A 19117-nucleotide genomic window follows, 5' to 3' on the forward strand; every position below is an offset into this window, starting at 1 on the left:
AAATTATATTTAATATTATTTTAAACTTTTATTGCTACCTTTGCGACTTGTTTATAATCTACGTTACTAGTTTGGGAGATTTTTTTTTTTGTGGGATTCCTATGATTAAAGTTGGATAGGAGTTCAAAAAAGGAAAAATTTCCACTTTTTTACTCAGCGCCAAACCTTTGCAAAATGCCTATTTGAATCTGTTTATCAAAAAATTTGTGAGACAGACATAAGTAGTTGATGTGCACTCGTAGATCGATATCATGAATCTTGTTGGTTGTCGATTTTTCGATTGGAGATTGACCCTACTTTCACCCGCTAAGATTTTAAGTCATAAAAAATGAGCAAGCAGTATTGCCGATTATTATTAATGTTATTATTTATTTTACGTTAACGATCTGGTATCGTTGCAAATAATTATATATATGTAATATTTTGTGTCATGAGAGTAATTTTATACTTGTCCCTTTTTTGACATGTATATATTCATTTCGTAGGATATAAGCTTTTTTTTCTTTTCATTTAATGTATCTGTAAAAATATCTTCATGAATTATGTCATGAACTAAAGACGTCTATTTTTTCTTTAGTTGAGAATTAGGATTTGATAAATTCAGTATATGAGACTATTTCTTAGAAACATCTGTGGTGACTGTGTTGAATAGTATCTTTAGCTGACCAAACATGGACCAGAAAATGTCACTAATGCTGACTGCATCAGTAAATCTTTTTTTTTCTTCAATTTATTGAAACTTACAACTATATTACATGAAAATACATCTGTTAAATGTGATATCAGTTCTATTAAAATGGTTTGACTCCGACTTACAGAGAAAATAACCATTCGTAGCAATAGAATACAACTTCTATATCATAAATTCTTGAGGCTATTTTCTTTTATGGCACCTTTGAGGAATGTCAGAAGAGAAAGAGAGCAAGATTAGAAACTATAAGTTCTGGTTAGTTGAGAGATTTTGTTTGAAAGGATCGATATCTGGTTGAGGCTAGGTTAGACTGTCCATAGCTCAGGTGGTTGAGGCGCAGGTCATTGCAACCTGAGAATTGTGGTAACGTCGATTCGTGTCCGACCACCAGGGTTAGATTAGGTTGGTGACCTGTAGATGGCGTCTCCTTCCCTCTCGCCGTATATAAGAAAAGGAGTCATTAAAAAAATATATATAAAAACGTCCGGGCTAGGTTGGCTACGTAGCCATATGTTCTATACGTATAAATCATTAAGGTCTTTATGGAAGGTTTTTAATTGTGATAAAGTAAAAATCAATGAGGATTTTACGAAGATTTAGAATTGTAAGGATTGGATAGAGGAGGATTCGATGGTTTAGTGGAGAGCTCAACTTTGTATGTCCAGATAGGTTTCTCTATCGAATATTAATCTGGTCATACCTGTTGAAGGTTCTGTTTTAAGGTTTGCAAATGTAAATGAAAGAAAGAAGAGAAGTGGTTAATAAAAGTTATAAATTTAAGAAAGAATTATATAGAAAAAGTTATAGATGGGACAAAGGCAATTAGCCGGCATTTTTAAGAATTTTAAAAGAGAAAATGACAACAAAATAAAGGTATCCTTGAAAATTACCTGAGGGTCGAAACGTTGGAAGGTTTTGAAAAGAATAAAGTTGAGAAAAAAGGATCAAATTTGTTTTTAAATAAACTAAACCACTCTCAAACAAGAATATATTAATAAAAATTAATCTAATCTCATCATAGTTACATTAATCAAAACAAGACGCATTTTGGCCATTGAAACGAATAAAAATAGAAAAAAGCCGTTTTAAGAAAACTCGATGTTCAAAGTGCTTTGACTTATAGTAATTAGTTGAACTTAGCAAAGCTATCTTTTTGTTTTTGTTGTGGATCTAGAGAAAGATTCTTAACCGAATTTTTTTTTTTTTTTATGAAATAAGAGAGCTGCTCCAGTCAGGTCGACTTGTTCCAGTGGCAGCATTATGTAAAAGACCCAGCATTAAGAGCCACCCTGAGGTATAAACCGAGAAGAGACTTCGCCTTCAGTAGCCAGTTATTTACACCAAGACCAAAGCCCCTACGGTCTGAGGCAGACTTTGCTCTAATTCGTTCCTAACTACTGGGAAGGAGGGAGGCAGATAGGGGAAAGAAATGGCTAATTAATTGCTGGTAGTTATCATCCAAGTCGGAGCTCTGGTTTAATTATTCCGTGCCCGCTGCAACTGGGGCTACTGACTAATTTTATGATTTCCCATTAATTAATTGCTTGGCGATACAGCAAAAAATTATGAAATAATTGTAGAAGAACTAAAATATAAAGAGCATCTCAGTCTGCAAAAAAATTGGCTTATCAGTATCAAGGCTATTGAACCTGGATAATCCAAAAAAAAATTAGGTAATTTTCAAAATCGGAAAGGTAAGAAAATTTTTGAAATGGGAAAAGTCAGGGAATTTTTGGACTGGGTGGAGAGAGGAAATTTCTTGTTATATATCAGAATCATTACTGAGATCAACAATAAATAATGTTGTTTTTCTTTTAACAATTATATTTTGATTGTATATATAAAATAATAACCAAAACCTTCATTTGTTACTTATAAATTTTACTTCTGTAGAGACTAGAGCGAAATTTTGGATTTTAAATGACATGAGCACCTTTTTTAAAAATAATTACAAAATAAAATCAAAAGTAGATGCCTGTGAGGATCACTAGTGTTTTTTTTTTTTAATTTGCTCACTTTTAGGACCAAAATAAGCTTTATACACGACAATTACATTCCAAACTACAATTTTTCATACACTATCCATTATACCAAAATTATAGTAATTGTCTGTCATTTTCTTAAATAATGCTGAAAGTGCATATTATTTTTTCGAAAACAAACTTTTATTATTTACACATCTTAAATTTTATTATTACACAACTAAAATTATTTATTTATTTAGAGAAAAGTTTATTTAAATTTATTATTAATTTCGTTTCCAATTATTATAAAATCCAAAGCGAATATAGTTGATTTGTTTGAATAATGACACATCTAACAAACCATTTTTTTTTTCCTAGTGGATCTATACTAAAGATATTATCTGCCAGGGGTTTCTTTTTCTATAATGATTTCTTTGTGGTCTGTCCCAAAACTAGTAGGTTTATTAAAAAGTAACTACAGTCTAGAGTACAATATAATATCTCAAATACAAAATAAAATATTGTTTTGTTGTTTGTGCTACTATTCAAGCAAAGCAGTGATTCAAAAAATATTTTATTAAAATTTATAAAAAGGTAATAATTATCACTTAAACATTGTTTAGATTTTTGAGCACAGACTCACTGTCGGTCAAAAAATCTTTAATTATTTAAAAAGGACAAACAAAACTCTTAGGGATGTCATTTGATGGATTTTTGTCAAGATTTCAAAGCCTCCTTAGTAAATTCGACTGTTGGAAAAATGCTTGACCATTTTTCTCTTGTAATTTATAATAATTGATAAGTAAATAATAACAAACAAAAGTTATCTAGAAGCTGGTTTAAAATTCAGGAATATATTTTTGACATAGTGCTATGTGACTAAACATATTTCAAACATTGGAGGCAAAGCCTAATCAGTTAAGTTGAATTCGCCACTTTTTTTAGTAGTAATACTTAATAAACAACTATAGAAACTTAAGAATCTCGATGGTAAAGAGCCAAAATATTCGGAATCAAATATTAAATGTAAGCAAACCTATTATAAACTCACCCACATAAATAGATATTTCAGAATTAAGTTTTCTTTATTTCAAAGTAGAATTCTTCATAAAAAAAAAAAATAAGTAAAAAGTACTGGTGTTTTCTTGTCTGAAGAACACAGTTAATGACAATATAATGACTGGGAATCAAGTATGTTCTCTCTCCATGAAATCCTGGAGCTTTGGTTCTGGACAAAGCTGGAACGCCTAATTACTGTTCCGTAATTATCACGGTAGAAAGGTCTTGCTTTCAATTTCGCTTTGACACTTCAGCCCCTTAGTTGCTTTATTGAGGAACCAGTCAGAACTGGATTTTTAATAGTCATTAAATAATTATTATTCTTATTTTATATTCATTTTTTTTAAAATTTAGAATCTTTATTTTGATTAAAACAATTAAATTATTAAAATATTTAGAGCTATTTTCATGTATCAGTTTATAATATGTCAGCGGGTACAAAAATGTACAGTATTATACATCAATTATGTTGTTATATAATTATATAATAGTGTCACCACAAATCTAATTTTAATAGATACATAAACACTAATGATATAAAATGCTAGTTGGATTTTTTTTTTTTAAGTTTATATTTTTAAATAGAAGTAAAAGTAACTTTTAACATTTTGTCATTTGACCACTGAATTATGAGTTGGTTATTAAAAAAAAAATTAAGTGAAAGAGCTACTTCACTTGAACTAGAATTATTTTCCATAACTAAATAATTCTAGTTTTCATTATATTTTATGTCATGAATATTTCGGTGTAATTTAATCCTATAACTGTTTTGCTTTAATAATGGCACTTCTAATGTTCAACAAAGTTTTCATTCAAACGTTTTCCAAAGATGGTACTGTTGAGTAGAGTTATTTTCTTTACCGGGATTATTAGAAATGATAAATAAAATAACTTTCAAATGAAGTTTAGATGCAGATTAAAATGAACACAGTATACAGTGTATAGTAAGTGTATGTATTATAATGTGAGCTACGTTTCTGCACTGTTGGTAAAATAACAACTCGGTATTAGAACATTTCTAGCTTGGCGTTCGAAATGTTGTTCTATATAGAAGAATGTAGTTTAGTTTATAATAATAATAAAGTGATTGTTTAACCTTTTACACATAATCAATTGTAAATTAATTTTTTCATATTATGATGTCATGGAATTATATTCTGAATCATGGGCATACTCAGTGAGGGTAAAATAATAGGGCAAAATAGAGGGGGACAGCTGCCTACATTAGTGAAAAAAAAAATTAAATCATTAAATTTTTTTTTTAAATTCTTGTAATAATTAATAAAGCAGTGTTATATATATTTTTTTTTTTAATTCTGGTTTCATTCGCCTTTTCCGTACTGCAATGTGAACGACCTTACCTTGTCCTCCCTAGTTTTGATCCTTGGTACGCCCTTGTTCTAAATTATTATATTGAACTTTATGACCGCATGGATGCCGAAAATCTTTATTGTAAATTAAAATTATGGTGAAATATTGTTACTTTTAATTAAATAAATATACCTTAACTTAAAAAAAAGATTTACTATTTGAATTTTTTCAATTTAATTCGTCATACGTAACATTTACAAAACATTTGATAATGAAATAATATTAGGCGTTGAGAATCTATGCCTTTCTTTTCTGCAAAACCATTAGCGTGCATGCTTACAAGTAAGACGGTGTTTGACATACTGACATACATCATTGTAGTGTTCCCGGAAAAAAATAATAATTTTCAGTAATATTATTAACAGTATAATTAAAAATTGTATAAAGAAGTAGAGGGCATTTATCGAATCTGATTATGAAGGTGTTAGTTTGATGGCCGTGAATAAACATCTACAATTATGATTTTTTGGCTAGTTTTGCTATTAGGAGGGCATAATTTGGGTTTAGAAATAATTAAACCACATTGATAACGAATATCTTCAAAATGTTTGAAAAAATTAAGTATTTTTAGCACCAGGAAGAATGAAAAACAAAACAGGAATTTGTCATACAAGGTGTTCATGAAGAGAAGTTTCTCAGTTAAACAATTGATACTGTTTCTCTTTGTATAAGGGGCTCTATCCAATTAAGTTTTCAAGAGAAGTTCCCCTCGGCACATTTAGACCGGTTTCAGCCTGAGACAAAGGGCCGGTGTAAGAATCTTTCAGGAAGTTCCTAGGGCAATACTCCTACCGAATTACGGAATTAGAACAAGGGGAAAATGAGCCGGCAAGAAAATATGAGGCAGGTATCCTGGCCCGGAGAGAGAAAAATGAGATCACGAGAGAGAAAAAAAAGTAATAATAACATCTTGCCTTATGAAGTAAGCTGGGCTTGTTTTGGTTTTAATTTTCCCAGAATTTGATAAACTACCTCCGTACTTTTTAATTTATTCGTTAAAAACGAGATAAAAACCAAGCGCATTCAAAGATGTTTCTCTCATAGAATTTTATTTTAAAATAAAATATTCTCATGGTAGATACCATTGCTAAATCAGGTAAAATGTATTATTGTTCATTTTTCCTCCAGTTATATTAAATTAGCTATACTTGATGGAGTCAAGTCATGATATTATTTAAGAACATGATTATAATGAAAATATTTTTTTTAATTATTTGAGTAACGTGTGCACAGCTATCACGAATGAATATTTGGTATGCTTTAAGTATTAGATAATAACGTTTCTTCTTGTCCCCATTCTCAAATTCTAGAAAATGGTTTACTGGATGTACAAATTAAGTATATATTTTAATTTTAGGGCATTCAGGAATCATTTGCATGACATTTAAGTGTTTCTTGCTCTTTGGAAGAGTACGTTTGAGTTAATTAACAAATAAAATTCTCGAATTCGGCATTAATTATTATTAAATTTATAGATCATTTCTACAAGAACTTATGAAGCAGTATGCAGTTTGGCAGTGCATTACAATGTGCTAAGATTTGGGTCTGCAAACAGCCGATGTGCGGCCTATTGTTCTATGGAAAGATTCTAGGATATTAGTGTGTCCTGTTGACTAAAATATATTAGTTATAAATGTCAAAAATTGTGTTTCTGCTGCTTTTGAAAATATTCCTTTTGAAGAAAAGTTGTTCTTTAGCCTAATGAAATAGAAAGAGAATTCTCATTGTGCTATGAAAGTTAAATAATGCATATAAAAAGAAAATCAGAACTTTTTCTAAAAAGAAAAACCAATAATGTACAAATTTTTTGTAGAGAGATTTCGATACGTTCTACAAGTGAAAGTAATTCTACTAAAGGTATTTATTATAAAAACTTCCAAAGCAAAGCGTACGAATTAAAATGTCATCATGTTTAGAATTGAAAAGGTAGCTTTTGAAACGCAATAGCTGATATTGGCTATAATGTTTATAGAAATCCAAGTGTACATGGTTTACTATTATAATTGTTAAAACTATGTTGTAATTATTAAACATACAGTGCAACTGCAAAGTATATTGTAATTGCTAAGCCTGTGAGCCTAGAAAAAAAACGAACTTTGCTTTCAAATAATTTACTAATGATTATGTAAAGCTATTATCTATATAATAAATAAAAAATCTTTTAGAAAAATAAAAAAGTAAATTTACAAAACACAGTTATTTTCAAAACCTGGAAGAGCTAACCGAATTCAAAGAGAAAATTAAAAAAAAAACAACAAGAATTTCGTATTTTGTGTTCCTAGCATATTCGGCAAGAAATACACGTATGAATAAAAACCTTTACCAACATGAACATTATTAAACATTAATTAAGAAACCTAATCTGGACCGATGTGGACTCATATGTGAATTATATTTGAATATATTATTTACTAAAATAAATAATATTAATCAAAACTTAATTATGGCGTACTTAACGCTGACGGTTCTGATTAGTATGAAGGAATTGGATCTTTAGGTCTGATGTTTGCCGTTTACTGTGTTTGGGTAACAAGTGTGGTTAGAGATGTGATCTGCCACTTTATATATTCTATGATTAATTTTAGGGACTTACTTATTCGTTTATGACTAAGTGAAGCCGGGAAGTATCTTTCAATATAAGATCCACTACTGGTGGTTTCCACTATCTTCATTAAAATAAAATTAATGCGCCAAGTTACATTTAAATTGAATAGAGAACTATAGTCATATAAGCAACATAAATTTGTTTCTGTAATTAGTGAATTATTCTGTAATTTTTAACTATGATTGACATTAAAATTTAATTAGAGGACGGAAATGATTCAGTTGAACGTATAGCCGAATTTTTGTTTTCTGTATGAGTGAAAAAAAAAGTTTTAAAAAATGGTAATTTTTTTTAATTCTTAGAGAATTTAAATAAGTAAGTAACGAGTTAATGAAAACAAACTATATTTATCATTGATTTAAAATATTGCGTTATTGTTTCAAATTAGTTGGATTTGACACAATCCTATAAATGGTGAATAAAAATTATATTTATTACAATAGTTTGTACATTTTTTAACAACTAAATTTGAAGATTGTTTTCTGGGTAATTTTTTTTTTTTTAAATCATTATGTTTAATTATTTTTTTAAGTTCTTTTACCAAAGATATAGAGGAATGATATTTATAGATGTGAAGAATATAATTAGCAAAATTCTCGATTCTTTACGATTAACTTTAATTATCCAAAAATGACTAGATAATAATTTTTGCATCGATTGTTGATAATATCTGCAGTCGAAACGCTGGCCATTCGCTATTGGACACAAGACAAAGCAAGTTGGACCACAATAGGTGCATTCATTTCCTCTATGCCTCAGTCTCATTGTTCAGGTAAAATATTTGCTGGATAAACCAACCTCTCTGGAAGCTCTCGAATTATTATTCACTCGTTCACTTTAGAAATGTTGATATCTTTGGATCCCATTGTTTTGAAGTGCAGATAGAAATCCAGTTGTCCGTGAATTCGTGGTATTGTTGATAACGAATGACAAAAAGGTTCTTGGCCAGATTGAATCACTAAATTGTATATAAAGCACTCGTTTCTCTTCTTTTATTTATTTAAAGTGAGGATTTGTCAATTTTTAAACTTTATAATGAAAATACACTAGAAGTCTTTAGTAGAACTCTCGATATAATTAAATCAACGCAAGGCGAGATTTATGTGGCTATAATGCGTTAACAACGTTTATAAGATCTCTATTAACAATCCAATTTGTGAAAACCAAAATGATTCTAACGGACTTACGCATAGGATTAAAAAGTAGAGGAAAGCTAAGCGTATTATGCCATGGTTTTAATGATAATTTTGATTTCCCCATCGTTAATAAATGAATGCAACACTTGACGCCGAATTTTGGAAAAAATAAATAAATTAGGAACATTTATGATACTTTTTTTACGTTGAGTACTTATAAACATGTCAAAAGTACACCGTTTTATCTTTATTAAAAAAAACCTAGTATGAATCTGAATATAATATGTAACGAAATCAATAATGGATTTTTAAATACATTTATTCTACATTCATATACTATTGGAATGTCAATCATCACGCCACATTTTATTGTTAATAGTATATGTTATTTGTTAGTAGCCAATAACATACTTCTCACTAAGAGAATTCTAGATTCATTCTAAGCTATCATACTTCTAATAAAAAAATTAAATTCAATTTTTGGTTTTATTCTCGGAAACATTGTACGCCGTTCAATCCCAAATTCACAATTAACCGTTCTCAATTAAATCCTGTTAGCTACATTCCGGTCTACCACTCGAACGTTTAGCAGTCGGTTCATTGCATATCAAGTTTTAGGGATTTGTTTGTTACCAAGCCCTCCAAATCTACATCCCTATGTTAATTTGTATTCCTCATTAAATAAACACAATTTTATTTGTGAAGCTTCAGAGCTGAAATCATATACATTAATCTAAACGAATTATTTCTTAGACTTTCGAAAACGCTGTTAGTTTTTAAAATTTCTAGTTATTCTTTCATTTTGTTTCGATTTTCCTCTGAGTAACAGGTTTTCCACTTTCAGCAATCAAGTTGAGATTTGTACTATTGTCCTTGTCATGCAATATCTCATTTTACTAAAATAATTAAATTATAAAAAAAAATCAGTAACATTGCACTCCTTCATGAATCCTCACACTAAAACATTCTCATTTATTAACTCACTGCTACAAAGTTAGCTATAAAAAGCTGCAGGTCTTGTTCACGAAAAGGTGCTGGATAAGGGATCTGTAATCACCCCTTGAAAATTAATCAAGCCCCGGTGGAAGAGGTTCTGCTGAGTACTGACCTTCATTCCTTACTCTTAATCTCTCTTCTTTTTAATCTCTGAGACAATTTAGTGATTGCTTTTTTTTTTTCCTTCCCTTTTTTTCGCTTTTCATTTTTATTGTTTTGACTTTGTTTTAACGTCCAAAGTAAAAAAAAAAAGTTAATTATTGCTCTTTAAATAATAGAGAAGAAGGTGATAATATGTAATCTTTCGATAGTTTGCTTCAAATGTGCTACTCTCATGGGATAAGAAATGGAACCATTTTTCTGCTAGAGAGTTATGACCCTAACAAGTTTTAGTTGTTTACATGCATTGAGTCAGGAAACTTCCAAACTTCATTTTCAGTTCTTCTAAACTATTTGTGACACATGTGTGAATAGGATTTTGTGGTGCGTCATTATTGTGTACCAGTTCCGTTACTGTTTCAATATTTTTCCAAAATAGTGATGATGGTTATATGGAACACTTCATTCAAGGGGTATTCTACAATTACCTGAGTATTCCATAAAACAGAACCTTTTAGTTTCATTCACATACGTTTTTTCAATATTGAAACCATGATGTTAAAATAAATGGCTGTTCAGGGTGAGTATGTTATGGCGTCACCTTGGGAGTATAACTGCTGCAGCTCTGGTTGGATTCCGGTTTGGGCGGGTCGACTTTAACTTACTGGCGGCCCCACAGAAGAAAAACTCGTTTCTTCTCAGGTTAGAATAGGGTGAACCTTAAGAATAGCACCCCGTTAGTTAGAAATGGTCAGAAAAAGGATTACAAAAATAAAAGAATTGTACAACGCATGCAATTTTTTTTTAAATTGTAAACTTGTAAGCTACTAATTCCCGGGACCCGAGTTCGAATCTGGGTGTGGCAGATAATCATTTTCTATTTCATTGTTGCCGTGACTCAGTCCTGTGGGTTCAATTAACCTCATTAAGTGGGTAGCCTTAATTGAGTAAAAATCTGATGGCCGAGCGTGATTTTGAACAAATCAGCTCCCTGCTCAACTTTTGTCTTGTGCAGTACTTCCGTACAAAGTACTGCAACTCTGATCCTTAATAGGTTGTAGCAATAAAGATTTAATTTAATTATAAACTTGTATAATGCAAAAGAATAATTGTGTAAAATTGACTCTTCTTTGTGTTTTATAATTGAATTTCGTTTTTTAGGAAAAAAAAATGTTTTTCTTTTCTTTGAAACTAGGATGTCATATTACCCTTCAAGTTTACTACCTAATTTTGCCTGTTCTACTTAATAAAAAAATATGATCCAGCTTTACTAAAAAAACTTAATAATGAACTTCATTTTACTTATGTTCGCTAAAATAACTTTCATTTTACCAGCTTCTTCTCCATAATTCTTATTAGTCTGGAGGAAAACCTGTTAACTAATTTCACTAAAATTAGGAGACCCTTTGCTATTTTCAATTTCCAGTTTGTTTTGAGCCTTCCCAGCCGCGGATGGAATAATGAATGGAATAACGAACTAAGGTCGGTAACTTTCCAAATGAGGTCCGTGTTGGGAATTGGTAAGTGGGAGCAGTTTGAATAGCAAGGTCAAACAGATTGCTCCTGCATGGGCTGCATAGAGAAGTCAAGTCAATAAGATCTCACTACGGTCAAAGGAGACGGAAGGGGTTGGCAAAAGGAGGGGGTTGGAAGGGCCCCGTCTATTCAGGAGGGCCAACAAAGGGGTTTAGGTTTTAATTAAATTTATGTTTTTTTTCAAAATAAATAATGTTTTCGGATTAATTATTTTAATTAATTTTCATAACATAATGATGATATAATAATATAAAATAATTTCTGATTCGTAATGGAAGGAAAAAATACTTTTATTAGCATGAAGAAATTTTCGATTTCTAACTTTCTGTATGCTTCCAAGGCTCATTTTAATTTAAAATTGTACGATTTTATTAATTATTGTTTAACCTTCATGTTAAAAATAGTTTATTTATATGATAGTTGATAGTGTTAAGTTGATCTAAAATTAAAAGTTTAAAAATTAATGAAATTGTGAAACAATTATAATATTTTGAATATATTATAGTATTTTAAAGAATTGGATGTGAGGTGTAAATTTATATTTAAGATTGGCCTTGAGGATGGCCGAAGTGGCCGAAACGTTGGACTGTTGATGATGTAATAAAGAGTGTACATACTTTACATAGATACGCATTTTTTTAAATTTTTTTTTTAATTATTTATTTATTGTAATTTACAACTGTACAAAATAATACAATAAAAATAAAATAATACACTTGAAAATCTTGGGAAGGAACCACCCATTGGTGGTACCTCAAACATTAATTTAAACTAGAAGGTCCCGTGGCCATCTTCTTTTCAGCGCCTCGGAGGATTATCAGGGATTGTTAAGGATGAAAGATTAAGAATTAATGGGTTAGGATGGTTAAGGAGTTTGGAATAAAAAGACGCATATCTGTTTTGGGTAAAATCTGCAACGAATGGGATGTTAAGGTCTTTATGAATGAGTTTATTTGTAACGTAATAAGGAGCATCAAGGATTTTACGTAGGATTTTGGATTGTAACGATTGGATCCGGGAAGAATTTGATGGCTTGGTGGAGCCCCAGAGCTCAATTCCATATGTCCAATTTGGTCTGATTATTCTAGTGTATACTAATTTTTGTAATGAGTGGGAAGTTTAGAGCGTTTGTCAAGTAAGTGTTGTAGCAATCGGAATCTACGAGCAGTTTCTTGTCGTTTCAGTCTTGTGTGTGGATTCCAAGTAAGTCTCAGATACGTATTTTAAAAATATATACCAGTCTCAAGAAATTGATAAGATCATATAAAAAATATGGTTTTATTTGTAAATTGTCGTATTCTAAAGATAGTATTGAACACAGGAGTATTTTCCTATACTGCGGTCCCTCTAAAGACTCTCACAGAAAAAATAAATTTGCTGTTACATGTGTCACTATTAAATCAAAGCTGTATTGATTTGGTAAATTATCAGGAATCCAGTTATAATTAACTGTTTAGTTTAACTCGCGAGCATGACTATTTCCAGAAAAACCTACATATTTTATTTTTAGCTGGTAACCTTCCACATATCTCCGCAGACAATATCTTGATTCCCGAGGAATAGGAAAGTGTTGGGTTGGGAACGAACTAAGCTTTAGGTTTTAAAACATACTAGATCAGGTTCAAATTTCGGCTGGCTAAATTAAATCGAACTGGACACAAGTCTGCTTTGAAATAATATTAAAAAAAATAAGGAAACCATCTTTTGGTGGATACTTCCTGGATCCACTCAACTAAACAAAAAATGAGTAGCTGACATCAATCATGAGAGAAATGAAGTAGTGCACGCAAAAAGTTACTGGTTAATATACTTTTGTGTTACCGTAGTTGAAATGACTATAGTAAGTTTTTCTTTTTTGAGATGAGATACCGTACCCTTATAAAGCATTTAAAAAAAATTAGAATATACTAATTGCTATCAGGCTGACAAGATTTCATAAATAATTCTGATAATTATATTATTCCATAAATTTTATCGAGTCATGAAAAATTTATTACTTTGTTCTATTCTAACAACGGACAGAACTTGCTGATACTCTTCATATTTTGTAAGATACATTGCTGTAATGGAAGTTTGTATGAATACTGTGAGGTGGAGAATCAAGAATTGCCAAAACATAAATTAAGATTGCCTTATAGTGAAGTAAAATCTTTAATTCATTTGAATAAATTGTATATTACCCTTAATACAAGAAGGTATAAACTCTTATTGTAAAATTAAATTGTACAATAAACATTTCATTTTTAATGAAATTTAATTATTTAAATCAGGATATCCTATTATTTTAAGTATTTTTTAAAAATAAATTTATTTGTATTAATTTTTTTTTGTTCGGCCGTAATGTAAGAACAAAAATTAAAAATAATGTAAAGTTTCATTAATGCCGAATCAACCGGACATTATTACCATCCTACTTTATTGTATTATTATTTATTTCCTATTAATAAATACCTATTTAAATAAATTTTTTTTCAGGCTCTTCGGACAGCAGCAACCAACTGCACCGTTGTATTTTTATTAGGTAAGTACCGATTAACTTATTTTATGTACAACAATTTACTTTTTACTTTATTTAAGTTCCTACGAGTCCGAATAACCAAGTCTGGCAAGATTTTCCATATGAATGTGGTTAGCCTTGCACAAACACGAAAAATCGTATGGAAAAGAAATTATTTATTTAAGAGTTGTTACATCGGGGCCTTTTTCTAAAATACCTTCCTCTAATTACCTTCAATTGTGTTCATTTGTGATATTTAATAATCTCTCCTTGTTAATTGTAATAAAAATCGATTAATGCAAACTTAAAACAATCTGATAAGTGAATATGGAATAATCTAAAAAAAAAATCTGAAAAATTCAGGTCAAAAAACAATTCCAACAATTTGGTGTAACAATCCTTGGGCATAACAAGGGTAAGTAATAGAGAATGGCAAAAATCGCGTAAATTAACTGAATTTATGTATAATTGTTTTTGTGTTTGTGTAGCTGTTACGACAATCGTCAATTTTTACTTCTACTTATCTGTATTTGAAAATGAATGGAGAAGTTTTTCATACTTTTCACTAATTCAACTTAAAAAAGAAGTTATTGGAAGAAGATAGTTGATCGTATGAAGCAGGACTTCGTCAGGGCTGTCTGATTGGGGAAAAAAGATAACATCACTCAATCAGGTACGAATCCCTACAAAGTGAAGCGAAACGTTGGTTAACCATAAATAGTTTTGGTACCTTTATTAAAAAAAAGTGGAAGTAGTTGCAATGCGCCAGAATGTTTTTATTTTGTCATCCATACTGCTCTGTTTGGGCAGCGCGATAGCATAGTGGTAAGGCACAATGCTACCAACTCCTAGACCTGGGTGCGAATACGGTGGTAACAGATAAATATTTTCTGTTACACTGTAGCCGTGAGTCAACTCTGTGGGTCATGGCTTCCTTGGTCCTACCAAGTCACATAGAATAGGTACTCTTAATTGGGAAAATTCTGGCGTTTGAGCGTGATTCTGAAAAAGTGATTTAAGATCATTATATCTTTACGTGAGTTGTAAATTTCACTCTTTCCATTTCTTACTAATTTCCATTATTACACATTTTTATTTAACTGCTCTTACTTTGCACAGAGCATATATAGATATCTATCTTTTGGATATTGAATATGGATTGGATCTATAGACTATCTTTTGGACCTATTGTAATTGGAATATCACTCTTGTAAATAAACTATAAAAAAATACTTTTATCCGGAGGAAATATTTGTTTAAATTGATCTGTATAGTTACAGAAATGTAATATTGTTTCATGCCTTCTATTTAATAGGTACGAATACGATGTAGCTATTTGATATACTATAACACAACGTGATTTTAATGGGAAAAATATTTTTTATTATAATATATTGATTTACAGTTGTATATATTAATATAACTTGGGAATATTCTTATATAATTGATCTTATAGATGGTATTTTTTAAAATACTGTACAAACTTGTGTTCCTTGAAATATAAAGAGATACAAAAATTTATCCCAAGATGATATTTCTTAAGGCCTTTTCATGATTATAGAATTTTTAAGAAACGAGCAGCAATCATTTTTAGAAGAATTTCTCCCTCATACCATCATTGAGCGGTCTGATTATAACTGCAAGAGGTTGAGAGAATTGCTAATGCCAGGTTGTGGAGGTAGCTGGTGGATGCTTTGACCAACAGGTGTCGCTCACCAATTTGTGCCGGATGAGAGAGAGGAAAAAAACGATAGTGTCAGGCTATGTCGTTTGCAGCTATAGTGCCAGCTTTCCTAATTACCTATTATTATTTTTTTCATGATTCTCTATTCCTTGGTACATTTTTTAAAATAAAACTCAACTATTTCTATAATTATCGCATTAGCCACTATTAGGTATCAATTAGCCGTAAATAAACTAATTATTAGACTTTATAAAAAGTAATGTATTTTCTATGTTTGTAATTCATTATAAAATTTCATATTTAAATTTTTTTTTAAATTTATATCTTTATTTACACCTTACATGATATTGAAATTACAAGTGAATTGAATGTATTACTACTTATAGAAATGGCATAAGAAGTATAAAGGGGAGAAGTATATGGTGTACCTCTTTGAGGTATGATGTCAAATTTAATTGTTAGACGATAAGGTCTCTCATCCAGCTTCTCTTCAGCCTTGTAAGGTCATCACCGGGTTTACATAAGGGGGACAGGATACCGCGTATGTTGGATCCGACTTCATTGTTGAGGTAGATTGTAGAGGTTCATTGTCATCTGCATGTGTCAGGATTAAAAACAGTATGGTTATGATATGCAGAGTATTGAATTGAATACTGGACCTTGAAGTACTCCTACTGTAATAAGATTTTTTTTTCAGGTATATTTAGTTATTATTTTTTTTAAAAAGTTAATTTTTATTTTTAAGGGTGTAAAAATTACTTAATTGTACGATTTATTTCAATGGTATAGTTTGACCAAAATATTCTCATCTCTTCTTTTATGTCAACATTTCGGGCTGTTGTCGATCTTCACGACCTTTATAATTAATTCCATTTTGTTTTTGGCATAAATTAGATGAAAATTGTTAGCTCATACAAATTGCGTCTCATTTGTCGTAATATACAATATTTTACGTTTAATCATAATACTTTGAATTTATAACATGAAACATTATGAATTTTTTTAAATTATCACTTCGTTTGTTATTATAATATATAATTATAATCCTCGTCTCAATTTATTACTAATAAGAGTATTAAAACGCCATTGTTGTTACTTATTAATTTAATTTTTTAATTTTTAATTTGAAATAAATTTAAACACATATAGATCATATAAGTACAGTAAAATATTGAAGATAACATGTATTTTTTCCAATATATTTTTTAGATCTATTAAAAATAAGTCATAATAAATATATAGGTCTAGAAAATGGCGAACAGTCCGAAACGTTACAAAAAAAATAATGAGAAAATAGGTATTTCAAGGTTCTTATAATATCTTAGAAATAAATAATTATTTTAATATAATCCTAATGCAAGTATATAGTTGGGTACCATTTACGTTTATTATTATTTAATCACAAATTTGTAAAAAAAAAAAAAAAAAAAAAAAAAAATACTTAACCAAAAATCAAGAATATTATTCAAATCGAGTTGAAACCCTTATTGAACAATAGTAAGTAATCATTCTGAGCATGTAAAACTATATTCTGCGTCAATGTTCAAATTAATATATCCTGGAATCTTAGACAACTTCCTAGAAAATTATTTTAAAGATGTCAATATGAATGAATTAGAATACTTGTCACTGCCAATTTCTTTAGCAGAGATTGCGTTTTCTCGGACTTACCTTCGGTTAAAAGCAATAAAATTGTAGACAAAGTGTACTCAAGCACATGTAAGAACTGAGCGAAGGGGGTGAATAGGAATGGAACGATTACCATGGAAAAGTGGGTGGAAACACTCCTAAATTTTCCGGGGAACTTTTCTAACATTTATTTCAAGAAAAATCTCTCTCGATTCGGCAGTTTTCCAGGTAACAACTCTCGAAAATGAGATTTTTTTTTTTACATTTCTCTGAATCTACTATTATAAAACCTTGTCTTCTTAACAAGAAATGTTGGTTAAAGGGTAACTTTAAAGTATTATAATTTTACAAAAATAATTCTCTGAAAATCTAATACAGTACAGATAGAGTAGAGTGAATTAAAATTTTAAATATTTAATGAGATTTAAAGTTATTTAACTCAACAGATGAAAATCTTCAGATTTTCAACAGATGGAAAACGTAAACATCTACACGTATGATTCACTAGTGACATCGAAATTGACTAAATAATAATAATAATAATAACGAAACTAAATAGTTCCAATTGGTATATAAGAAAAATGTAATTATGCCAATGCACTAAAATCTTTTCTTTTTTATTTAGTTATTGATATGTACAACTATACATAAAATACATCAATTACATTTGAAGTAATAGCATAATGGTATGGTACAAGTATGTAGAGTAAATACCCATTGGTAGAACTCTAAAAACATTTTTTACAAATAAGGTCTCGAGGTAATCTTCTTTTCAGACGCTTCGAAGGATTGTCCGGAATAAAAGAGGAACCAAGTTTAGAAAGTAATAGGTTTGAGTGGTTAAGTAGTTTATAATGGAAGGATTGATATCTGGTTCGGGCTAGATCGGTTACATAGGTAACATTAAGGTCTTCATAGAAGATTTTGTTTGTACCAAAGTAAGGAACATTGAGGATTTTACGAAAGATTTTATTTTAGTAAATAGATATTTTTTTTTGTTTTTTTTTCGGCCAAGACTCCCATTGGAGTCCTATACTGCCTAACCATGGTTGGGGTCAAAGTTCTTCATTTTGTGGGACCGCCACTCAATGAAAAAAATTCGACGCCGCAGGCCGGATTCAAACCGCCACCGCCAATAGACAACAAATTGGAATACTGTGTCTTAACCACTGAGCTACGGGCTGCCCAAGATTTTATATTATAAGGATTGGATACGAGAGGAATTCGAAGGTTTAATGGAGCCCCAAAGCTCAACTCCGTATGTCCAGATACGAGTCTTATTATTGTCATGCAGATCAGTCTTTTGTCATGAAATGGAAGTTTAGATAGTTTTTCTAGTAAGTGCTGTAATCTTCGAAATCGACGTGCAGTTTCCTGTCTTTTCATTCTTGTGTAAGGATTCCAAATTAGTTGTTTGTCCAGTTGTAGTCGAAGATAGCGGATCTGTTCTAACGGGGTAAGAGCAACATTATTAAAGTATACTGTAGGGTAGTAGGTTTAAGAAGAGTAAAGGTGATTTAATTTTATCCTCCTATTTCTTCAAGGTTCTTCGAAGTGATATGGGACTGGTGAGTGTGGGATAAAATTATTTTTAACTGTGAGCACACGTGTGTTATCTATGTGTTATCGGCATACGTAGTGAAGATAGTGTTAGGATTGGTTGGGATGTCAGCTGAATAAACGGTGTAAAGGATAGGACCGAAGATAATACCTTGAGTAACACCAGCGGACTGGCACTAAAATCAAACTGGTTGTTTGTAAATTAATCTTATTATTTAATAATAATAGGTTTTTAATTGTTTATAAATTAATGTATATACCATAAAAATAATATTTTTTTTTTTTTTTTT

At 30.2% G+C, this 19117-nt stretch overlaps 1 protein-coding gene and 1 long non-coding RNA gene across 6 annotated transcripts in view; one reads left to right on the forward strand and one right to left on the reverse strand.

Moving 5' to 3' along the window:
* The window catches only part of LOC136796954 (uncharacterized), a 326124-nt gene extending 312146 nt beyond the window's left edge, over window positions 1-13978 (forward strand). For both annotated transcript variants that reach the window (XR_010844743.1, XR_010844742.1), the window contains exon 3: window positions 13933-13978. This is a non-coding gene — a long non-coding RNA (uncharacterized lncRNA). The remainder of the gene's footprint in view (window positions 1-13932) is intronic.
* Window positions 1-19117, reverse strand: part of Nplp1 (Neuropeptide-like precursor 1) — a 348625-nt gene that overhangs the window by 318555 nt on the left and 10953 nt on the right. The gene's annotated exons all lie outside the window — the stretch shown is intronic.

Source organism: Halyomorpha halys, unplaced genomic scaffold (genome assembly GCF_000696795.3).
Source record: "Halyomorpha halys isolate HHAL.00 unplaced genomic scaffold, Hhal_1.1 Scaffold303.1, whole genome shotgun sequence".
In the NCBI taxonomy this organism is placed as follows: Eukaryota; Metazoa; Arthropoda; class Insecta; order Hemiptera; family Pentatomidae; genus Halyomorpha; species Halyomorpha halys.